This window comes from Ranitomeya imitator, chromosome 6 (genome assembly GCF_032444005.1).
Source record: "Ranitomeya imitator isolate aRanImi1 chromosome 6, aRanImi1.pri, whole genome shotgun sequence".
Lineage (NCBI taxonomy): Eukaryota > Metazoa > Chordata > Amphibia > Anura > Dendrobatidae > Ranitomeya > Ranitomeya imitator.
In genome coordinates this window covers 12,433,362-12,442,292 of record NC_091287.1, presented here as the reverse complement: position 1 = coordinate 12,442,292, position 8,931 = coordinate 12,433,362, and the positions used below count along the sequence as shown (strand labels likewise).

Sequence of the window (8,931 nt, the reverse complement as noted above, 5' to 3'; positions counted from 1 at the left end):
TAGCTTAGTTGCTCCTTGCTCTATAACGTACTTACACGTCTTCTGAAGTAAATTACTAATTGAGTTGGCTCCTGACCCGTTATTTATTAAACAGGAGCTGGCGGAAGCGGAAGTGTCCTGCGCTGGTGGGTAACGCTGGCAGTGACGGAACGGGGTTTTTATAGTGTATTGCTTGGCTGTAGCTGGGAATAATTATATCACCCTCACTGCAGTGTGAGCCCAATAGCCAGTACGATAGACAAGAGGGGTGGAGGGCACCATCACCGCAATACACAACTGGGATCAACCTTGACTGTGTCAAGTAAGGGCTGTATTGAAAAAAGAAAAAAGAAACATACCAAGACCAGGGATCACCAGAATAAACGGACACAATTAGCAATTTTATTAAAGTCAAAGGACACACCAGACAATTTAAAAACAAAGTAATACATACCCCCAAATGGGGTATGCCCCCCCCCCCCAAGCACGAAACACTGTCGCAAAAAATGCATATAGTATTATTCGTCGGATACCATTCAAAATATCACAGAATACACGTGTATATGCACCTGAATATACAGCTGCTCTATTGATAGGCTATCATGACTACTCTATATGCATGGTAACAAATATAACTATTACAATAGAATGAAAACCCCTAATGTTGCCTGCTAAATATGTGCACCTGATAATGGCTCCAACATAGAGCATATATAAGACAAAGAAATAGCGAATAAACAAACTTCAATGCAAATGCTGAACCTGAATAGGAGCCAGTAGACCAGCCTGATATAATAGCCATGACTACTGCATACCCAATAGACCTAATCCCATACTGATGGGGGCTAAGTTGATGCTTAAAGGGAACCTGTCACCTGAATTTGGCGGGACCGGTTTTCGGTCATATGGGCGGAGTTTTCGGGTGTTTGATTCACCCTTTCCTTGCCCGCTGGCTGCATGCTAGCCGCAATATTGGATTGAAGTTCATTCTCTGTCCTCTGCAGTACACGCCTGCGCAAGGCAATCTTGTCTTGCTCACGCGCAGTATGCTTTGCCCAACTGTGGGCAAAGCCGAAAAGCATTAGTGCGCATGCACACAGCGAAATAGTTCCGGAACATAGTGCGCCAGCGCATGCGCACTAATGCTTTTCGGCTTTGCCCGCAGTTGGGCAAAGCATACTGCGCATGCGCAAGGCAAGATTGCCTTGCGCAGGCGTGTACTAGGGAGGACAGAGAATGAACTTCAATCCAATATTGCGGCCAGCATGCAGCCAGCGGGTAAGGAAAGGGTGATTCAAACACCCGAAAACCCCGCCCCTATGACCCAAAACCAGTCCCGCCAAATTCAGGTGACAGGTTCCCTTTAATATGTCTGGGTTCACATGCTCAACGAGTGTTAGGTCTATTATGATTTAGTGGTCCCCTTCAGGTGGGACCTTTAGTTGTTATTTTGTGCTGCAGTTCAGTTTGAGAACACATAGACATCATAAGTACTAGCTAGTTCAGAAGTATTGTCCAAGTAGACCTGGCATGAAAAGATGCAAGCTTCTTGAACACTTCATGGTTAGTTGGAACGTCAACATTCTATGATATTAGATGATTTGGTGGAGCTGCAGCTTTCTTGGATATTACATGGTGTGTTGCAGCGGCAACACTCTAGGATACTAGATGGTTTGGTGGAGCTACAACCTTCTAGGATATTGGATGGTTTGGTGGAGTTGCAGCTTTCTTGAATATTGGACGGTTTTGTGGAGTTAAAGCCTTCATGGACACTGGCTGGTTTGGTGGAGCACCAACCTTCTACGATATTGGATGATTTGGTGGAGATGCAACCTTCTAGGATATTGGATGATTTGGTGGAGCTGCAACCTTCTAGGATATTGGATGATTTGGTGGAGCTGCAACCTTCTAGGATATTGGATGGTTTGGTGGAGCTGCAACCTTCTAGGATATTGGATGGTTTGGTGGAGCTGCAGCTTCTTGAATATTGGATTGTTTGATGGAGCTGCAGCTTCTTGAATATTGGACGGTTTTGTGGAGTTAAAGCCTTCATGGACACTGGCTGGTTTGGTGGAGCACCAACCTTCTACGATATTGGATGGGTTGGTGGAGATGCAGCCTTCATGGATACTGGATGGGTTGGTGGAGCTGCAGCCTTCATGGATGCTGATTGGTTTGGTGGAGCACCAGCCTTCTATGATATTGGATGATTTGGCGGAGCTGCAGCTTTCTTGGATATTGGATGGCTTGATGGAGCTGCGGTCTTCTAGGATGTTGGATGGTTTGGTGGAGCCCTCTTACATATTAAATAGTTTAGTGGAGCTGCTAAGATTTTGGATGTTGGATGATGTGTTGGAGCTTTACCATTGTCATGAGACGTTCTGTTGAGCTCAGTGTTTGGGGAGCAGGCTGATTATACAGGGCAGACACATGATAGTTTCTTGGTTTTTAATCTTGTTTTTCTGTAATAAACTTCCCTCCGATTCTCCAACTATTTTGCCTGGAAGTAACATTTTTGCTGCCTGAAAAAAACAAAAAGTCATGAGGAAACCTTCTGTAAAGCTACATCATCACGTGTCCTTATATATACTGTATGACAATGTGGCGAGAATTGGGTGGAGACAGATGTGGACCATCACTGAGACCACCTGTAAAAAAGTCTATAGTCCCCAGTTACACTGGATACAGAACATTGGCCCATTATTAATTATTTCACCCATGCAATATTTTGTCTACAGGAAGCTCAAGAGCAAATTACTGCAGAGTTGCAAAAAAGTAAAAATCTAGGGTCACAGTCTGTGTCTCCACCACGTGGGAAACTTTTTCTGGTAGAATTTATACAATTTTGACCTAGCTGAATGTGTTTAATATCGAGAATTACCAACAAAGTAGCAGAAACAGATGTCGTATTTCCTAATTGGACGCACAATGCAGCGTTCAGTAAGATATCGTGATGCAGAAACTTATGACTCCACTCCTCTAAAATGACTGTCAATAATTTGTGCTGTGTTACAGTGGCATGTAAAGGTTTGTGCACCCCTGGACGAATTTACTGTTATTGTGAACAAGTTGAAGATGAAATGATCTCTAAAAGGCCTAAAGTTACAGATGACACATCTACTTTGTATTTTAGGCAAAAAATAATATATATATATATATATATATATATATATATATATATATATATATATATATATATATATATATATGTATATATATATATATATATATATATATAGTATTTTTTTACATTTAAATTTACATTGTAATTTTAAAAAATTACAAAATGGAAAATGGTTTGATGCAACAGTTTGTGTACCCTTGGAGATTTGTGTGCTCAGATAACTGTGACCAAGGTTTCGGAACTTTCTTTCTTAGCCTGTTAGGGTTATGGCTCATTCACTATCATCATTAGGAAAGACCAGGTGATGCTTTATAAAAATCCAGCCTCCTCTAACCTTGTGCCAAAATCAGCAGCCATGGGATCTACTAAGCAGCTGCCGAGCACTCTGAAAATAAAAATAGTGGAGACCCACAAAGCAGGAGGAGGCTATAAGAAGATAGCAAAGTGTTTCAAGTTGCTCTTTCCTTAGGGTACCGTCACACTATACAATTTACCTACGATCACGACCAGCGATATGACCTGGCCGTGATCGTAGGTAAATCGTAGTGTGGTCGCTGGAGAGCTGTCACACAGACCGCTCTCCAGCGACCAATGATGCCAAGGTACCCGGGTAACCAGGGTAAACATCGGGTTACTAAGCGCAGGACCGCGCTTAGTAACCCGATGTTTACCCTGGTTACCAGCGTAAAAAACAAACAAACAGCACATACTTACATTCTGGTGTCCGTCAGGTCCCTTGCCGTCTGCTTCCCTCTGCTTCCGGCACTCACTCACTGCCGGCCGTAAAGTGAAAGCACAGCACACGTCACCGCTGTGCTCTGCTTTCACTTTACGGCCGGCAGTCAGTGAGTGCGGGAAGCAGAGGGAAGCAGACGGCAAGGGACCTGACGGACACCAGAATGTAAGTATGTGCTGTTTGTTTTTTTTTACATTTACGCTTGTAACCAGGGTAAACATCGGGTTACTAAGCGCGGTCCTGCGCTTAGTAACCCGATGTTTACCCTGGTTACAAGCATCGCTAGATCGGTGTCACACACACAAAGATCTAGCGATGACAGCGGGAGATCCAGCGACGAAAGAATGTTCCATACGATCTGCTACGACGTACGATTCTCAGCAGGATCCCTGATTGCTGCTGCGTGTCAGACACAGCGATATCGTATGGATATCGCTGGAACGTCACGAATCGTACCGTCGTAGCGATCGAAATGGGACTGTGTGACGGTACCCTTAGTTTGAAATGTAATTAAGAAATAGCCGTTACCAGGAACAATGAAGGTCAAGATAAGGTCTGGAAGAACAAGCAACATTTCAGTGAGAGCTACTCGCAGGATTTCTAGAGAGGCAAATCAGAACCCCTGCTTAAGTGCAAAATACCTTCAGAAAGATTTAGCAGACCCTGGAGTTGTGGTTCAATCCTGGAAAACAGGAGAAGTCCCAGAAGATTAGACAAGGGCAAATGTTGTCCCTATCTTCAAAAAATGAAAGCCAGGAAATTACAGGCCAGTGAGCCTTAGGGTATGTGCACACGTTTAGGTTTTTTCCGCATTTTTTCACGATAAAAACGCGATAAAAATGCATTAGTAACTGCAGACATATGCATCCTATCATTCAGAATGCATTCTGCAATTTTTGTGCACATGATGCGGTTTTTTTTACGCTAAAAAAACGCATTGCGGTAAAAAAAGCAGCATGTTCATTAATTTTGTGGTTTTTTTTGCGTTTTTTCCACTATTCTATGTATTGGGAAAAACGCGTCAAAAACGCAAAAAAAACACATGCGGATTTCTGGCAGAAATGTCCGGTTTTTGTCAGGAAATTTCTGCTAGAAAATCCTGACGTGTGCACATACCCTTACTTCTATACCAGGAAAGATATTTGAACAAATTATTAAACAGAATGTATGTAAGTACTTGGATACGAATACAGTAAGTAACCAGAGCCAGCATGGGTTTGTAGCAAACAAGTCATGCCAGACTAATCTAATTTCCTTCTACAATGGAATCACTGACTGGGTGGATCAGGGAAATGTGGTAGATATAGTATATCTCAACTTCAGAAAAGCATTTGTTAAAGTATCACATACTATCCTTATTGAAAAAATAACCAAGTATGGCATTGACAAGGCTACGGTTAGGTGGATTCATAACTGGCTCAGTGATCGTACTCAGAGTGGTGATAAATGGTTGCACATCCAATTGGAAGAGTATTTCAAGTGGGGACCACAATGTTCTGTCTTGGCCCCAGTGTTGTTCAACAGCTATATAAATGATCTAGATAAGGGAAGTGAAGGTAAGCTGATCAAGTTTGCAGATGTTGCAAAGCTGGGAGAGATAGCTTACACTAGAGTATACAGAGAAAGGATTCAGAACAATCTAGATAAGCTTGAGCAATGGGCAGTGACTAATAGAATAGTATTTAACAGGGAGAAATGCAAGATTCTACATCTGGGCAAGAAAAATGGAAATTACCTCTACAGAATAGGAGGAATAGAACTAAGCAACAGCATGTGTGAAAAAGACTTGGGTATACTAATACATCACAGACTGTACATGAGTCAACAGTGTGATGCAGCAGCAAAAAGGCAAACACAGTTCTAGAATGTATTAAGAGAAGCATAGAGTCTAGATCATGTGAAGTCATTATCCCCTTCTACCCCTCCTTGGTCAGGCCTCATTTGGAATACTGTGTCCATTTCTGGGCACCACATTTTAAAAAAAGACACTGAAAAACTGGAGCAAGTTCAGAGAAGAGCGACCAGGATGGTGAGAGAACTGCAAAGTATGTCCTACCAGTAACGGTTATAGGATCTGGGACTTAATTGCTGTCTACAAATATCTTAAGGGCTGTCACAGTGTAGAGGGATCGTTATTATTCTCATTTGCACATGGAAACATGAGAAGCAATGGAATTAAACTGAAAGGGAGAAGATAAAGATTAGATTTAAGAACAAACTTTTTGACTGTAAGGGCGATCAGTGAGTGGAACAGACGGAAGTCATCAAACAGTGTCTGGACATACATCTGTCTGAGATGGTTTAATGACTCCTGCTTTGAACAGGGGGTTGGACACGATGATCCTGGAGGTCCTTCCAACTCTAACATTCTAGGATTTTATGATTCTACATTGTACAGAGACACCTGAACAAATATGGACTTCATAGAAGAGTCATCAGAAGAAAACCTCTCCTGCTTACTCACCATAAAATTCAGTCAGAAAAAATGCAAAAGAAATTCAAAACAAGCCTGATGTATTTTAGAAACAAGTCTTGTGGACCAATGAGGTAAAATAGAACTTTTTGACCAAAATGATCAAAGATATTTGTGAAAAATAATGGGCACTGAATTTCAGGAAAAGAACATCTCACCAACCATTAAGCATGGTGGTAGATCAATTGTGTTTTGGGGTTGTGCTGCAGCCAATAGCACTCGGAACATTTCACAGGTAGAGGGAAGAATGGATTCAATGAAATTTCAACAAATTCTTGATGCAAACATCATCTGTAAAAAAGCTGAAGATGAAGAGAGGAAGAGGATGGCTTCTACAAATGGATAATGTTCCTAAATACACGTCACAATCCACAATAGACGACCTCAAAAGCCGCAAGCTGAAGGATTTACAGTGGCCCTCACAGTACTAACCATGCAGGGTGCCCAAACTTGTGCATTGACCAATTTTTCTTTTTGTAATTTTTAAAACGTAAAAGATGACAATGTATATAAATATAAATTTTGCCTAAAATACAAAGGAAATGTGTCATTTGTAACGTTAGGCTTTTTAGAGATAATTTCATCTTCAACTTGCTTAACTATTCACAATAATAGTAATTTTGAACAGGGGTGCCCAAACTTTTACATGCCACTGTATATATGTATGTGACAAGTTACAGTATTGTGCATCAAGTAAGGCTCCGTTCCCACCATGAACTTTTACTGAGTTTTTGATTTTGCAGATTTTCTGCACCCATTAAGCAAAATCGGTTACCTGTATTTAAAAAAAAATAAATAAACAGCGTAAGACTCACCAAAAACATAGTCTTATATTATATCTATCTATGATCTATCATCTATCTATGATCTATCATCTATCTATTATCTATCTATAATCTTTCTATGATCTATTATCTATCTATGATCTATTTTCTATCTATTATCTATCTATTATCTATGATCTATCATCTATCTATTATCTCTCTAGCTATCTATTATCTATCTATTACCTATCTATCTATTATCTATCAATCTATCTATAATTATCTATCTATCTATTATCTATTTCTTTATTATCTATCTATTATATATCTATCCATCTATTATCTATCTATCATCTATCTATCTATTATCTATCTATAATATATCTATCTATCTATCTATCATCTATCTCTCTATTATGTATCAATCTAATATCTACCTATCTCTATCTATCTATCTATCTATCTATCTATCTATCTATCTATCTATCTATCTATCTATCTATTATCTATCTATAATATATCTATCTATCTATCTATCATCTATCTCTCTATTATGTATCAATCTAATATCTACCTATCTCTATCTATCTATCTATCTATCTATCTATCTATCTATCTCTATCTATCTATCATCTATCTATCATCTATCTATCTACCTATCTATTATCTATCTCTCTATCTATCTATCTATCTATTATCTATCTATCATCTATCTATCTATCTATTATCTATCTATCTATTATCTATATATCTATCTATCTATCTATCTACCTATCTATTATCTATCTCTCTATTATCTATATATCTATTATCTATCTATCTATCTATTATCTATCTATCTATTATCTATCTATCTATCTATCTATCTATCTATCTATCTATCTATCTATCTATCTATCTATCTATCTATCTATCTCTCTATTATCCACCTCTTCTTCCAGTTGTTCTTGCACTATGGCTGACTACATGTTACCTCTCTGCTGTTGTCAGACTTTCCTATCCTGCTTCCTCGCTGCACATCGGACCCTCAGTGACGTCTCTCTGCTCTATATACCTTTATCTTCTTACTGCTACATTGTTACATTATTGTTACATTATTGTTACATTATTGTTACATTGTGTGATGCAGTAAATAACTCACCGTGGTCATTCCTGGGGGCCACATTGTGCTTTTGGGGTCTGGCAGGAGGGGGGCCGCATGCACAGCAGTCAGGAGACTGAAGACCACAGAATACAGCAGCCACGTTCCCATGGTCGGCTGGAGTCCAGGCAGCATCCAGCCCCCTATATATATATATATATATATATATACCGTATATATATACTGCGGCTTCTCACACCTGATCCCTCGGCTTTAGGGACTTTCACTTCCTCCAGATTAATGTCTTGTAAACAGTGAGGGGCGTAGCTGGAAATTGCTCAATATCGGCTCAGGTCTCATCAACTTCACACCTGAGGAGTCGTCCGCGGTGATTGGACGATGCCGAGATATTGCGCATTGGGACATGTAAAGTGTTGTAACCTGCCGTGGAGAGTAAACGGGTTAAAATGCTTTTTGCTAAATTGTTTTTTCTTGACACAGAATAAAATAAAACAAATGAACTTTAGAAATATTCTTAAATGTAAATATCTTCCTGTTTTTTGTACACAGCTCCTATGCAAACCTATGCGTCTCCGAGGTTGTAGTCTGATCCTGTTACTTGATATTCTGAAGAAGAGGCGCAGCTTCCACCTAGATTGGTTCCAATATGAATATTTAGGGTATGTGCACACGTTGCGGATTCCATGGCAGATTTTTCCGTGCGGATTCTGCAAAATCTGCAGGTAAAACGCCTTACCTTTTACCTGCGGATTC

General features: G+C 40.0%; 1 long non-coding RNA gene across 1 annotated transcript; it reads right to left on the bottom strand.

The window, feature by feature from the left end:
• Positions 1-359: 359 nt before the first annotated feature.
• LOC138641618 (uncharacterized) lies at positions 360-8,435 on the bottom strand. Its single transcript, XR_011313921.1, has 2 exons — positions 8,218-8,435; positions 360-2,501 (listed from the first exon to the last, which is right to left on the bottom strand). It is a non-coding gene; the product is annotated as an uncharacterized lncRNA (long non-coding RNA).
• Positions 8,436-8,931: the final 496 nt, after the last annotated feature.